Source organism: Panthera onca, chromosome B3, assembly GCF_046562875.1.
Source record: "Panthera onca isolate mPanOnc1 chromosome B3, mPanOnc1 haplotype 2, whole genome shotgun sequence".
In the NCBI taxonomy this organism is placed as follows: domain Eukaryota; kingdom Metazoa; phylum Chordata; class Mammalia; order Carnivora; family Felidae; genus Panthera; species Panthera onca.
In genome coordinates this window covers 109500096-109513830 of record NC_138344.1, presented here as the reverse complement: position 1 = coordinate 109513830, position 13735 = coordinate 109500096, and the positions used below count along the sequence as shown (strand labels likewise).

General features: G+C 41.0%; 1 protein-coding gene across 9 annotated transcripts in view; it reads right to left on the bottom strand.

The window, feature by feature from the left end:
• SYNE2 (spectrin repeat containing nuclear envelope protein 2) overlaps positions 1-452 on the bottom strand; it is a 339154-nt gene extending 338702 nt beyond the window's left edge. For 5 of the 9 annotated variants that reach the window (XM_078448161.2, XM_078448164.2, XM_078448166.2 and 2 more), the window contains exon 1: positions 267-451. The gene's annotated coding sequence lies outside the window, so the exon portion shown is untranslated. Of the gene's footprint in view, positions 1-54; positions 148-266 lie in introns of those variants that run through there. The other 4 variants (XM_078448168.2, XM_078448169.2, XM_078448162.2 and 1 more) reach the window with 3 other exon arrangements.
• Between the last annotated feature and the right edge of the window lie 13283 nt (positions 453-13735).

Sequence of the window (13735 nt, the reverse complement as noted above, 5' to 3'; positions counted from 1 at the left end):
CGCCCCGCCCGCTGACAAGTTTGCGGCGCCCTCCACGCACCCCGCTCTCCCCACCTGGGCAAAGTTTCCGGTGGCCTGGCTCGGACCCCGACATCGGGTCGGTTCTCGTGCCTGCTGTCCCCCGCACTCTGCTCGGGGACCTTTCCCTCCCTCGCCCCCGCCCCTTCCCCTCCCTCCCGCGCTCCCTCCCTCCCGCTCTCCCTCCCCGCCACAGCCCGCTCTCTCCGGGGCGCACCGGGGTGCTGGGGGCCCGCGGCCGCGCTCACCCGCCGCTGGCCTGGCGAGGGGCGAGGGCGCGGGCTGGGGCGGGCCCGGGTCGGCGCCCTGCTTGCCTTGCTCCCTCGATCGCGCCTTTTACTCGTCCTCCCGTCCGCTTTTTCGGTCCAGAAGGCTCGGGGCTCAGCAGAGCGCGCTCCGCTCCTTGGCGCTCGGAAAGCTGAAAACCACGCCCCGCGCCTTCCCCGCCCGCCGCCTGCCGCTGAGTCCCGCGCTCGCCGCTCCGCGGCCAGTGTGGAGCTAGCCCGAGAGCACCGGAGGCGGGGCCGCCCGCCTCCCACCTCGCAGGCCCCGCGGCCGCCTTGGCCTGGCAACTTTCTTCCCAGGTTTTGGGACTTCAGAGAGGGGGGCGGGGAGATGCTAACTCAGAAAGCAGGTTAACGACCGGGGGTAGGAAGAATGTCACAAACTCCCAAAAAAGCGTTTCTGCCGGATTTCATCTAGGAACTTCGCTAACCTTCCTGGACTCCTGGTTCTTTGAGTAAGAGAGTAAGGGAGTAAGAGAGCAGATGTGCAAATTAGCTACCAAACCTTGATCGAGTCATCTAACCTTTCTGGACCCTTTGTAAAATGAGGATTTGAGATTAGATGACCTTTACCATCTGGGTCAGTATTTCTAATAGCGTGGTCTAGACTTCAGGATCACCTGGAAGGTAGGGAAGGCCCTTGTTAAAATACAGAAGGCCTGGGGCGCCTGGGTGGCGCAGTCGGTTAAGCGTCCGACTTCAGCCAGGTCACGATCTCGCGGTCCGTGAGTTTGAGCCCCGCGTCAGGCTCTGGGCTGATGGCTCGGAGCCTGTTTCCGATTCTGTGTCTCCCTCTCTCTCTGCCCCTCCCCCATTCATGCTCTGTCTCTCTCTGTCCCAAAAATAAATTAAAAACGTTGAAAAAAAAATTAAAAAAAAAGTACAGAAGGCCTGCACAAGAACGGCCTCAGTCTTTTCTTTTTTTTTAAGTTTATTTATTTATTGAGAGAGAGAGAGAGGGAGAGAGAGAGTGCAAGTGGGGGAAGGGCAGAGAGAGAAGGAGACAGAGAATCCCAAGCAGGCTCTGAGCTGACAGCATGGAGCCGTTATGGGGCTCAAATTCCAGAACCATGAGATCATGACCTGAGCAGAAATAAAAAATGAGGTGCTTACCCAGCTGAGCCACCCAGGCACCCCCAAGAACCACCTCAATCTTAAGATACTATATACATCTTCCAGATCTGAAATTCACTGGAAGCTAAATCCTTGGGAATCCATCCTGCAGATGCCAGTTTGATATCCCAGCAAATTACTCAATGCCTTTGGACTCGGGATGATGTCAGTTGACTCCCACTTACCCCCTGTATTGCTGCTGCAGCATTGCTAAGGCAGTCAAAATCCTAAATGAATGGTATTGTATCAACTCACTATTATTATGTAAAGAAGGGACTTTAAAATATTTCTCTAGTGTGTTTGTATTGCAATCAAATCACCTTCTTATAAATCCAAGCTCACATATGTTATATGGCTACAAAATCTTGCCTGGATTACCTAGTTAAATATGGTGCTTGTGATCCAACCCAAATGGTAAGGAGCAGACATTAGAGTTTTCATAATGCATGCAGTTAACATGTTAATGAAAAAATAATCATTGTAAATTTTACCCACAACTAGGAACAATTATTTCAAAAACTTGTACCTCTATGAGTACCAGCATGATTCAGTTATTTGAAATGCACGTTTTACTGATGGTCAATGGCTCAACTCAACAAAACAGCACAGTATCAGTCTATGTGTCATTCCTTGAATTCCAAGATGATCATTCTGATAGTATCGCTTCTCTTCTTAGACTACCTAGCTTTACATTATTTAGTACTAATGGCTTGGATCTCAACAAAGGTCTATAAAGTAGGAAGATCCTTCTGGTCCTAGGGTGTCTTTTCATAGAACCATTTTGCCTGATACAATACATACAAATCCAAGAGCCAATTTGGGGAAAGTTTGGGCTCTCGGGTGTATGGAGCTGCTCTAACAAAGCATTGTCTGTTATTTTCCTTTTCTGTTCTATCCATGGTATTCATTTCCATTTTACATCGGTTGCTTCCTTTAGAGTAAATGCTGCGAAATCATCATGGCAACAGTCTCTGGAGAAAATATTATGAATCATTTCTTAATTATTGTTCCCTTGTAGGCATCTATGCCACTAGTCCGCGAAATGAAAGGACTATTGTTCCGTATTGTGTCTAGTGTGCTCAAGAGAGTCCAGAATAAAGTGTCTCAAAATGTTTTCAGATGTCCCCAATTAGAGTCTTGTAATGATCTATGGTGTCTCCTAGACATGTCAGTTTGGATATAAAAGTAATACCTACTTTCCAAACCAACAAATTCGACCGATGGCAGGAGTACTGAAACAGATCCTCCACACTTTGAAATGAAAATAAAATGTAATGCTAAGCCAAACAGAGGCACACCCGGTTCTTTTGAAACACAACACTGAGCATGGGAACGGATGGCTCATGTGCTTCCAATCTCTGACTGGCAGGGTAAGGTTGCCATGAACCCAGCCCCGCCCACATTCTCCCATGCACCAAAAAACAGAGAGAGTACAACAACACGGTATGATGTCATGTTATGCCTCTCAGCTATTATTTACAACCAGCCTCTGTATTTATAGCAAAAAATCCCATTGGGCCCCACAGCCCACCTAAGGGACTTTGTCAGCTCCAGTTGTGCTAAAAACACACAAGTTTTGCAAATTGATCCAACTGAAAGCACATCCGTGGCTTGGTACACAAGCATGCTGTGGCATATGGTGAGTACTACCGAAGCAGACATTCAATACGGAATCGCACATGGCACTGAGCGGGACAAATAACATGGTCTGAGGCATTCAAGCAGGTTGGACATCCTCATGCCATTAAAGGAATTCAATTGACCACTCTTTGGGTGCCTGGGTGTTTCAGTTGCTTAAGCATCTGACTTCAGCTCAGGTCACGATCTCACAGTTCGTGAGCTTGAGCCCGCATCGGGTGTGCACGAGCCCCTCACAGAGTGAACACAAGCCCCGCTTCTCTCTCTCTCTCTCTCTGCCCCTCACTCACTTGTGCCCTCTCTAAATAAATAAATAAATAAATAAATAAATAAATAAATAAATAAATTCTTCTAAAAAAACAATTGACCACTCTTTTTAAAAATTTTTTTTTATTTTTAACATGCAATTTATTGTCAAATTGCTTTCCATACAACACCCAGTGCTCATCCCAACAGGTGCCCTCCTCCATGCTCATCACCTCTTTTCCCCTCCTTCCCGCCCCCCCATGACCACTCTTAAATTAAGCCGCAACTTCTCTCTGTCGAAGCATGGATTGCTCAGAACTAGAATCGTTGTTTACATTCCTGTATCCCACACTAGACTTGCCCAGATCCTCGTCTTGGCATCCACAGAGCCTAAATAAGAATGGCAATGGATTTTATACCAGGAGCAAATAAATCCTAGTCTTGAATTTGGGTGCTGTATTGAGAAGGATTGTAGCGCTTCATCTAAATTTAGCAAGAAAGGATACAAATTGAATAGTAACTGAGTCTCTGCCAGGGGCACAGAAGGAGGAGGAATTGACACTAGTATCATATATTTATCAACCCTGATGATAATAGAAAATAATAATGTTAAATGATTGGCCAGATGGATAAGTGAGTTTAAAGAACAACACAAAGTATCTTTAGCTGAAGGGGCGGCTATTATGTTACTTAATCTGAGGCAGGATGAGACCATCTTATTACTTGCTTCTATTTTTTTTTTTTTAATGTTTATTTTTGAGAAAGCACAAGTGGGGAAGGGGCAGAGAGAAGGGGACAGAGGAGCAGAAGCAGGCTTTGCACTGACTGCAGTGAGCACGATGTCGGGCTCAAACTCGTGAGCCGCAAGATTATGACCTGAGTGGAAGTCAGAGGCTCAACCCACTGAGCCACCCAGGCACCTTGCTACCAACCCACTGAGCCACCCAGGCGCCCAGCTACTTGCTTCTATTTTATCAACAAAGTTACTACCGGGATGCCTGGGTGGCTCAGTGGGTTAAGCGTCTGACTTGAATTGGGCTCAGGTCAGGATCTCCCAGTTCCTGACACAGGGACCCACATTGGGCTCTGTGCTGATGGTGAGGAGCCTGTTTGGGGTTCTCTCTCAAAATAAATAAATAAACTTTAAACAACAACAACAACAACAACAACAACAAAGTTAGTATAAATACAAAAGGACATTGGCTTAGAGCTAAACACTCCCTGTTAGGATGCCAGGTCTGCTGATCTCAAGGGACAATCTTTCACCACGATATTTTTTACCATATTGGGAGCAGTTGTTTAAGCTGGGGATGAAAATAGCTGGCCAGGAAAATGGCTCTGTTCCTCTTTGTCCAAGAGTCCAATCACACCCTGTAAAGGTCTGAGCTCTTATCTCATTCTGCTCTTGTTTCCTGCCAAACCTGGAAAACTAACAGGAATTAACGTTGGCTAATTTCTCCCTTGACCAAAATGATCTCTCTGGCCATTGTCCTGATTCGAGTAGAAAGTTGGGTCCAGCAACCTGTCATGCTCTGCCAATTTATGCAGTAGATGGTCTCCTAAAATACTGAGCCAATCAATCAAGTTTCTGCCAGTTGAATCAGAGAGGCCAACATTCTAGAGTTGGAAGAAAAACTAAAACGAGTATGTCACGATTCAGGTCAAATATATATGTAAAATGCTAAGCATGGAGCCTGGCAGGCAGTAAGCACTCAACAAATAATAGCTGTTATTGCAATAATTTTAGTCAGCAACAGTGGGTATTATTTCAAAAGCACTTTTATTGCACTGGTAAATTATAGTATTGAATTAAAGAAATATCCCACAGCACACCTTATTTTACACAGAAGACAGACAGGCTTTAGAGAAAATATTTGCCTAATGACATAAAACTAGTACTGGCAGTCCGTGGATGAGAATTTAGAGAAGTTTTTAGCAGAAATAAATGTATCATTTAGAAGAATCCTGTTGTATATATCTTGTTGTTTGTTTTACTCTCAAATGCAAATCATTGAATTAACCATACTATTCAACTTACAATACAAAACAATAAAGGGGCACCTGGGTGGCTCAGTCAGAGGAGTGTCCAACTCTTAATTTTGGCTCAGGTCATGATCTCTCAGTTCCTGAGATCCAGCCCTACTTCTGGCTCTGTGCCAACAGCACAGAGCCTTCTTGGGATTCTCTCTCTCCCTCTCTCTCTAAAGCTCCGCCACTCATGTGCATTCTGTCTCTCAAAATAAATAAACAAATTTAAAAAAATAACAATAAAAATAAGAGACATCAACATCTCTCTAAAGCCAATGCAGGTCTAAAGGATCATTTTAGAGGTACAAAAAATCTAAACAACATAATAAAGTAGATCTCTTGGGTATATTCAAATGTATAACTCAAAAATAGAGTATCCTTGGGGCGCCTGGGTGGCTCAGTCGGTTAAGCGTCCGACTTCAGCCCAGGTCACAATCTCGCGGTCCGTGAGTTCGAGCCCTGCGTCGGGCTCTGGGCTGATGGCTCAGAGCCTGGAGCCTGCTTCCGATTCTGTCTCCCTCTCTCTCTGCCCCTCCCCCATTCATGCTCTGTCTCTCTGTCTCAAAAATAAAAAATAAACGTCAAAAAAAAAAATTAAAAAAAAAAATAGAGTACCCTTTCTTCCTGAGCACATATGGACTCAGTCATGAAAACTGACTTTGTACTGTGTTACTCCTCAATGATAGAATAAACTATGAATAATGCAAATAGTATTTTAATTAAATAATAATAGTAATAAACACTATAATAAAACTAAAAGTTAATAACAAAATCAGAAAACAAACAATCCTTTTCACCTAGAAAGTTTAAAGTGTGCTGCTATTAAATGAGTATTGGATGAGATAAAAACTAGTATACAAAGTGAAGTCATAATTTCTAAAAACTAACAAATAATGGAAATAATGTATATCTACATAAAAATATAATCTATAAAAAATCAGTGATTAGGGGAAAACATGTAGCCTTCAAGTATTTATACAACAAAAATAAAAGAATGACTATAAATGAATTCTATTTCTCATTCAAAAAGCTAAACCATAGTCAACTCATCTTCAACAAAGCAGGAAAGAATATCCAATAGAAAAAAGACAGTCTCTTCAACAAATGGTGTTGGGAAAACTGGACAGCAACATACAAAAAAATAAAATTGGACCACTTTCTTACACCATATACAAAAATAAACTGAAAATGGATGAAAGACCTAAATGTGAGACAGAAAACCATCAAAGTCCTGGAGGAGAACATAGGCAGTAGCCTTTTTGACCTCGGCCGCAGCAACTTCTTACTAGACATGTCGCCAGAGGCAAGGGAAACAAAGGCAAAAATAAACTATTGGGACTTCATCAAAATAAAAAGCTTCTGCACAGCAAAGGAAACAATCAACAAAACTAAAAGGCAGTCTATATAATGGGAGATGATATTTTCAAATGACATATCTGATAAAGGGTTAGTAACAAAAATCTATAAAGAATTTAGCAAACTCAACACCCAAAAAACAAATAATCCAGTGACAAAATGGGCAAAAGCCATGAATAGATGCTTCTCCAAAGAAGACATCTATTTGGCTAAGACACATGACAAGGTGCTCAACATCACTCATCATCAGGGAAATACAAATTAAAACCACAATGAGCTATTACCTCACACCTGTCAGAATGGCTAAAATTAACAACACAGGAAACAACAGGTGTTAGCAAGGATTCGGAGATAAGGGGAACCCTCTTACATTGTTGGTGGGAATGCAAACTGGTGCAGCCACGCTGGAAAACAGTATGGAGCTTCCTCAAAAAAGTTAAAAATACAACTACCCTATGATCCAGCAATTGCACTACTAGGTATCTACCCAAAGGATACAAAAATACAGGTTTGCAAGGGTACATGCACCCTGATGTTTATAGCAGCATTATCGACAATGGCCAAACTATGGAGAGGGCCCAAATATCCATCGACTGATGAATGAATAAAGGAAATGTGGTATATATATCATATATACATATATATAATATATATGTATATATGGTGGATTATTACTCAGCCTTCAAAAGAATGAAATCTTGCCATTTGCAATGATGTGGATGGAGCTAGAGTGTATCATACTAAATGAAATGAGTCAGTCAGAGAAAAGACAAATACCACATGATTTCACTCACATGTGGAATTTGAGAAACAAAACAGATAAACATATGGGGGGGGGAGGTAAGAGAGAGGTAAACAAACCATGAGAGACTCTTAAAAATAGAGAACAAACTAAGGGTAAATGGAGGGAGGAAGTGGGGGTGGTAGGTTAGATGGGTGATTGGTATTAAGGAGGGCACCTGTTATGATGAGCACAACTTTTTGTATGTAATTAGTGAATCACTGAATTCTCCTGAAACCAATAGTGCACTGTATATTAACTAACTAGAATTTAAATTAAAATTTTGGGGAAAAAGAGCTAAACTAAAAAAAAGCAGAAGGAATAAAATAAAGATAAAAACAGAAATCAATGAAGTTGAATACATAAAACCAATAAAACTAATAAATAAAATAAATCTGCTGACTTTTGAAGAAAAAAAAGATTTCAATGACAGACCACTAAGAAACCTAATCCAGAAAAAAAAGGAAAAAAGCATAAACATTCAAAATAAGAAATGATAAGAGAGCTGGCCATTGAAATAGAAAGTGACATGGCATTATGTAATTATTTTCATAGTATTATGAAAATACATTTGAAAACCTAGACTACAAAATGCCCAAATTATTCCCACTAAATATAGAAAGTCTTGAAAAACCAATTTTATTAGAAGAAATAAAGATATCCAAGAACAATCCACACAAAAAAACTACCAGGCCAAATGATTTCACAAAGAAATTCTTCTAAATCCTCAAAGATCTGATACCTAGATGATACATACATTGTTTCAGAGCATTTCAAAAGAAGAAAGCCTTCCAAATTGGTTTTATTTTTGAAGCCAGTATAACATCATTTCAAAATATGACAAATATTGCACAACTCTCATTGAAAGATGTGGATATAAAAAATTCTAAATCAAATATTAGAATCGGAATCCAAAAGCATATCTGAAAAAATTATGCAGGGCACCTGGTGAGCCCACATCAGGCTTCATACTGACAGTGCAGAGCATGCTTGGGGTTCTCTCCCTCCCTCTCTCTCCACGCCTCCTTCCTTTTGTCTCCCTCCCTCACTTTTTTCTCTCTCAAAATAAATAAACATTTTCAAAAATTATGCAATCCTACTGCTTAGTATTTACTCAAATGAGCTGAAAACTTCTATCCATACATAAACCTGTATGGATGTTTGTAGCAGTTTTATTCATAATGGCCAAAACTTGGAAGCAACTAATATATCCTTCAGTAGATGATAAATAAATTGTGGTTCATCCAGGCAATGGAATATCATTCAGTGCTAAAAAGAAATGAGCTATCAAGCCATGAAAAGGCACAGAAGAAACTTAAATGCATGTTACTAAGTGAAAGAAGCTAATCTGAAAACACTACACACTGTATGACTCCAAAAATATGACACTCTAAAAAAGGCAGAACTGTGGGAACAATAAAATGGTCAGTGGTTTCCAGGGAGTCGGGGGAAAGAAGGATGAGTAAGTGGGCCACAAATGACTTTTAGGGCAGCAAAACTATTCTGCATGATAATATAATGGTGGATACATGTCATTACACAATTGTCCAAACCTGTAGAATATACAACACCAAGAGCAAACCCTAATAAATATACTATAGACTTTGAGTGACAATGATTCCTCAATATAGGTTCATCAGTTATAACAAATGTACTGCTCTGATGGAGGATGTTGATAGTGGGAGAGGCTTTGTGTGTAGAGGGCAGGAGGTATATGGACACTCTCTGTATCCTCCTCTTAATTTTTGTGTAAACCTAAAACTGCTAAAAAAAAAAAAAAAAAAAAAAAAAGTCTAATAGAACTTTAAAAAACAAAACAGCAGGGGCACCTGGGTGGCTCAGTCGGGTAAGCATCCCACTTCAGCTCAGGTCATGATCTCATAGTTCATGAGTTTGAGCCTCATGTTGGGCTCCGTGCCGGCAGCTCAGAGCCTGGACCCTGCTTCGGATTCTTTGTCTCCCTCTCTCTCTCTGCCCCTCCTCACTGGTGCTGTCTCTCTCTCACTCTGTGTCTCTCAAAAATAAACATTAAAAAATAAATAAATAAATAAATAAATAAACAACAAACAGCAACAACAACAAAAAATCTTTATGACCAAGATGGATTTATTCTGAGAATATAAGGATGGTTTCACACTAAGAAGACCATTAATATAATTTACCCAGTGATATAATATATACAAGGAGGAAATGATAAGATTAGTTCCATAGTGCTGAAAAGATCTTTGACACAAGTCAATATCTATTTCTGTTTTTTTGTTTGTTGGTTTGTCTGGTTGGTTTGTTTGTTTTTAAGCAGGCTCCACATCCAGTGTGGAGCCCAACATGGGTCTTGAACTCACAACCATGAGATCAAGACCTGAACTGAGATCAAGAGTCGGCTGCTAAACCGACTGAACCCCCCAGGTACTCCTCTATTTCTGTTTTTAAAAATTCAATAAAATAGAAATTGATAGATATTTCATAATGTAATAAAATATACCTCAGCATCTTACTTACAGGGAAACATTAGCGGCATTCCTACCAAGGTCAGGAACAAAGCAAGAATGCTCACTATCTCCACGGTACTTTTTTTTTTTTTTTTTAAGTAAGCTTCACATCCAGTGCAGAGCCTAACACAAGGCTTGAATTCATGACTCTGAAATCAAGACCTGAGCTGAGATCAAGAGTCAGATGCTTGGGGCGCCTGGGTGGCGCAGTCGGTTAAGCGTCCGACTTCAGCCAGGTCACGATCTTGCGGTCCGTGAGTTCGAGCCCCGCGTCAGGCTCTGGGCTGATGGCTCGGAGCCTGGAGCCTGTTTCCGATTCTGTGTCTCCCTCTCTCTCTGCCCCTCCCCCGTTCATGCTCTGTCTCTCTCTGTCCCAAAAATAAATAAAAAACGTTGAAAAAAAAAAATTAAAAAAAAAAAAAAAAAAGAGTCAGATGCTTAACCCACCTACCTAACTGAGCCACCCAGGCACCCCAATAACTTACTATTTTAATAGAGATTAGCCAATGTAATAAGACAAAACAATTCAATTTAAAGGCATAAAGTTGAAAATAAGTGAAATTACATTGCTGATGTTATGAAAATACACTTAGAAAACTCCAAAAATAAATACTAAAGCTAACACAGACACTAAAGAATTTAGTAACATTGCTAGGTTTAAAATTAACATACAGGGATGCCTGGGTGGCTCAGTCAGTTAAGCCTCTGACTTTGGCTCAGGTCATGATCTCATAGTGAGTTTAAGCCCCCCTCCATCGGGCTCTGTGCTGACAGCTCAGAGCCTGGAGTCTGTTTCAGATTCTGTGTCTCCTTCTCTCTCTGCCCCTCCCCTGCTTGCACTCTGTCTCAATCTGTCTCTCTCAAAAAAAAGCATTAAAAATAATAAAAGTAAATTAAATTAACATACAAAAACAACACCCTTCATATATATCAAACAATAGAAGATTTTTTTTTAATGTTTATTTTATTTTTTGAGACAGAGAGAGACACAGCATGAGCAGGGGAGGGGCAGAGAGAGAGGGAGACACAGAATGTGAAGCAGGCTCCAGGCTCTGAGCTGTCAGCACAGAGCCCAATGTGGGGCTCGAACTCACGAACTGTGAGATTGTGACCTGAGCCGAAGTCGGACGCTTAACCGACTGAGACACCCAGGCGCTCCAAACAATAAAAGATTTAATGTAAAACTAAATCATGTTTACAAAAGCAACAAAAAATAAAATACTTAAAGGTAAATTTAACAAGAAACATGCAAATTTATATGAAAAAAATCTTTACTCTTCAAAGACACAATACTTGCCTTGAACAAATGAAAAACAAAGGATTTCATGCTCTTGGATAAAGGAAATAAAATTTAAAAGATGTCAATTTTCTTCAGAATTAACATATAAATGTAAGGCAATCCCATAATGGTACTCACATGATTTTTTTTTTCCTCTGGAGTTAAGTAAGTTGATAAGCAAAGTCAAAAGACTGACAAATTGGGAAGAGGTATTGTTATTTAATTGGCAAAGGACTAATTACCATAATGTATGTTTAAAAATGAGTAGAATCATCAAAATCCAATAGAAAAAATGGGAAAAAGACATGAACAGGCAATTCACAGAAAAAGATATATAAATAGATATAGAAGATAAATAAATAGGGGTGCCTGGGTGGCTCAGTCAGTTGAACATCCAGCTTCAGCTCAGGTCATGATCTCATGGTTCGTGGGTTCAAGTCCCACATTGGGCTCTTTGCTGACAGCTCAGAGCCTGGAGCCTGCTTGAAGTTCTGTGTCTCCCTCTCTCTCTCCCCCTCCCTTGCTCACACTGTCTCTCTCTCTCTCTCTGTCTCTCTCAAAAATAAATAAAACATGAATATATAAATAGATATATAAACAGATCTCAAACATATCTATCTCAACTTCATAAAAGAAATCCAAATTAAAACTACACTGAAATCTCATCTAATACCTATTAGTCTGGCAAAAAATTCAAAGGTCTGACAATGCACTCTGTTCTTGTGGCTCTGTGGAAAAACACTCTCATATGTTGTTGCTGAATGCAAAATTGTTCAATCCCATATAGAGAAAAAAATTGGCAATATCTAGCAAAGCTACATATAATCCCACTAAGAATTTGCCCTGAGGACATAGTTGCAGAAAAACAAAACAAAATATGCACAAGGTTTTCCACTGCAGCACTATTTGTTCCCCTGCCAGATGATTTCTCTTGGGTTTTGACAATGGGAGACCAAGATAGGAAGGCAGAAGGGGAGAAGACACTTACTTCCTGCTTCTAGTTCCAGTCAGATCCCTCCAGCAGCATGAAGACAGCTATACCTCTAGCCTCTGCTGCTGTTGGCACTCACTGTGTCAATCGCTTGGCACCTTCCTCCCAGGAGTTCCACCACCAATCTCAGAATGCTCCTCCAAACATCTGAGCGCTAGCTGTGGGGCACCTGAGCACCAGGCCAATGGTGCCCACCAGAAATTACAGGTGGGCCAGTGGTTGCAGGCAACAAAGCACAGCCTGTGGGAGCCCTTCCTCCAAGTCCCTAGATTCTATACATGCTAGCTCTTCCATTTTGTTCCCTAGCCCTAGGAGTCTGGTCTTCTTCCTACAGCTATTAATTAAAGAAGGCCTAAATAGGTGGAAGGATATATCTTATTCATATAATGGCAATGAGCAAACTACACTTGGCAGAGACATCGTCAAAACTGGGGTCTCTGAAGGATCCCAGAAAGCAAAACCAGTATCCAGGTTAAACTGCTTACTTTGGTGCTGTTACTTGAAAGAGAAAAATGTCTATATTTTTTAAGCCCTCTATTTTGGGTTCTTTTTTCCATAACAAGCTTAGCCTTACCCACACTAAGATACTGGATTAAAGATTTAGATGTAGGGGCACCTGGATGGCCCAGTTGTTTGAGCATCTGACTCTTGATCTTGGTCTAGGTCATGATTCCAGGGTGGTGGGATGGAGCCCTGTATCGGGCTCCATGCTGAGCATGGAGCCTGTTTAAGATTCTCTCTCTCTCTCCCTCTGCCCTCTCCCCTGCTCAAGTGCTCTCTCTCTCTCTCTCTCTCTCTCTCTCTCTCTCAGAAAAAGGTGGAGGGAGAGCTGAAAAGACAAATCACAGGAAGGAGATATTTTTGGCACACACAATAAACAAAAATCTAGAATCCAGAATATATTGTGAAAATTAAGGGAAACGTCACTAAAATGGAGTCAGCAGGTTCAGTAGGGGGAGCTCTCATGCCCTACTACTTGTTAATTGCAGACCCAACAGGAAGAGAGGCACCTTGCAGGTGGATGCTACTTTATTATCTTGGAAGAGGAAGAAAGGATACCTCCTCCCCTGGCAATAGCCCAGCCAATGAGAAACTGTCAGACTGTCATAACTCAGCCAATGAAAAGCTACTATACTTCCAACTCCCAATTTATGCCAATGGACTTTTTTGTTTATAACAGCTTTTCCAACATCCCCTTTTCCTCTATAAAGGAGTGTAGCTCTCCTTTGTTTGTTGGACTTGCCTATAGACTTTGCCAAAGCTAGCTTTCCCAAATTGCAATTCCTTGCTATTGCTGAAAAAACTCACCTTTTGCTAATAAAATAACTGGGAAGTTTCATTTTCAAGGTTAACAACATGTAGAACTTGTACAAAATAGATTGGAAATAGTAGACAAATAGAATACTCGAACTGCAACTTTAAAGAAGAGAAAATCTCAAGGGTCAATAAGTGGGAAAAAATGTTCCACCTTATTACTACTCAGAAAAGTTAGAATAAGACCCTAGTGAGGTA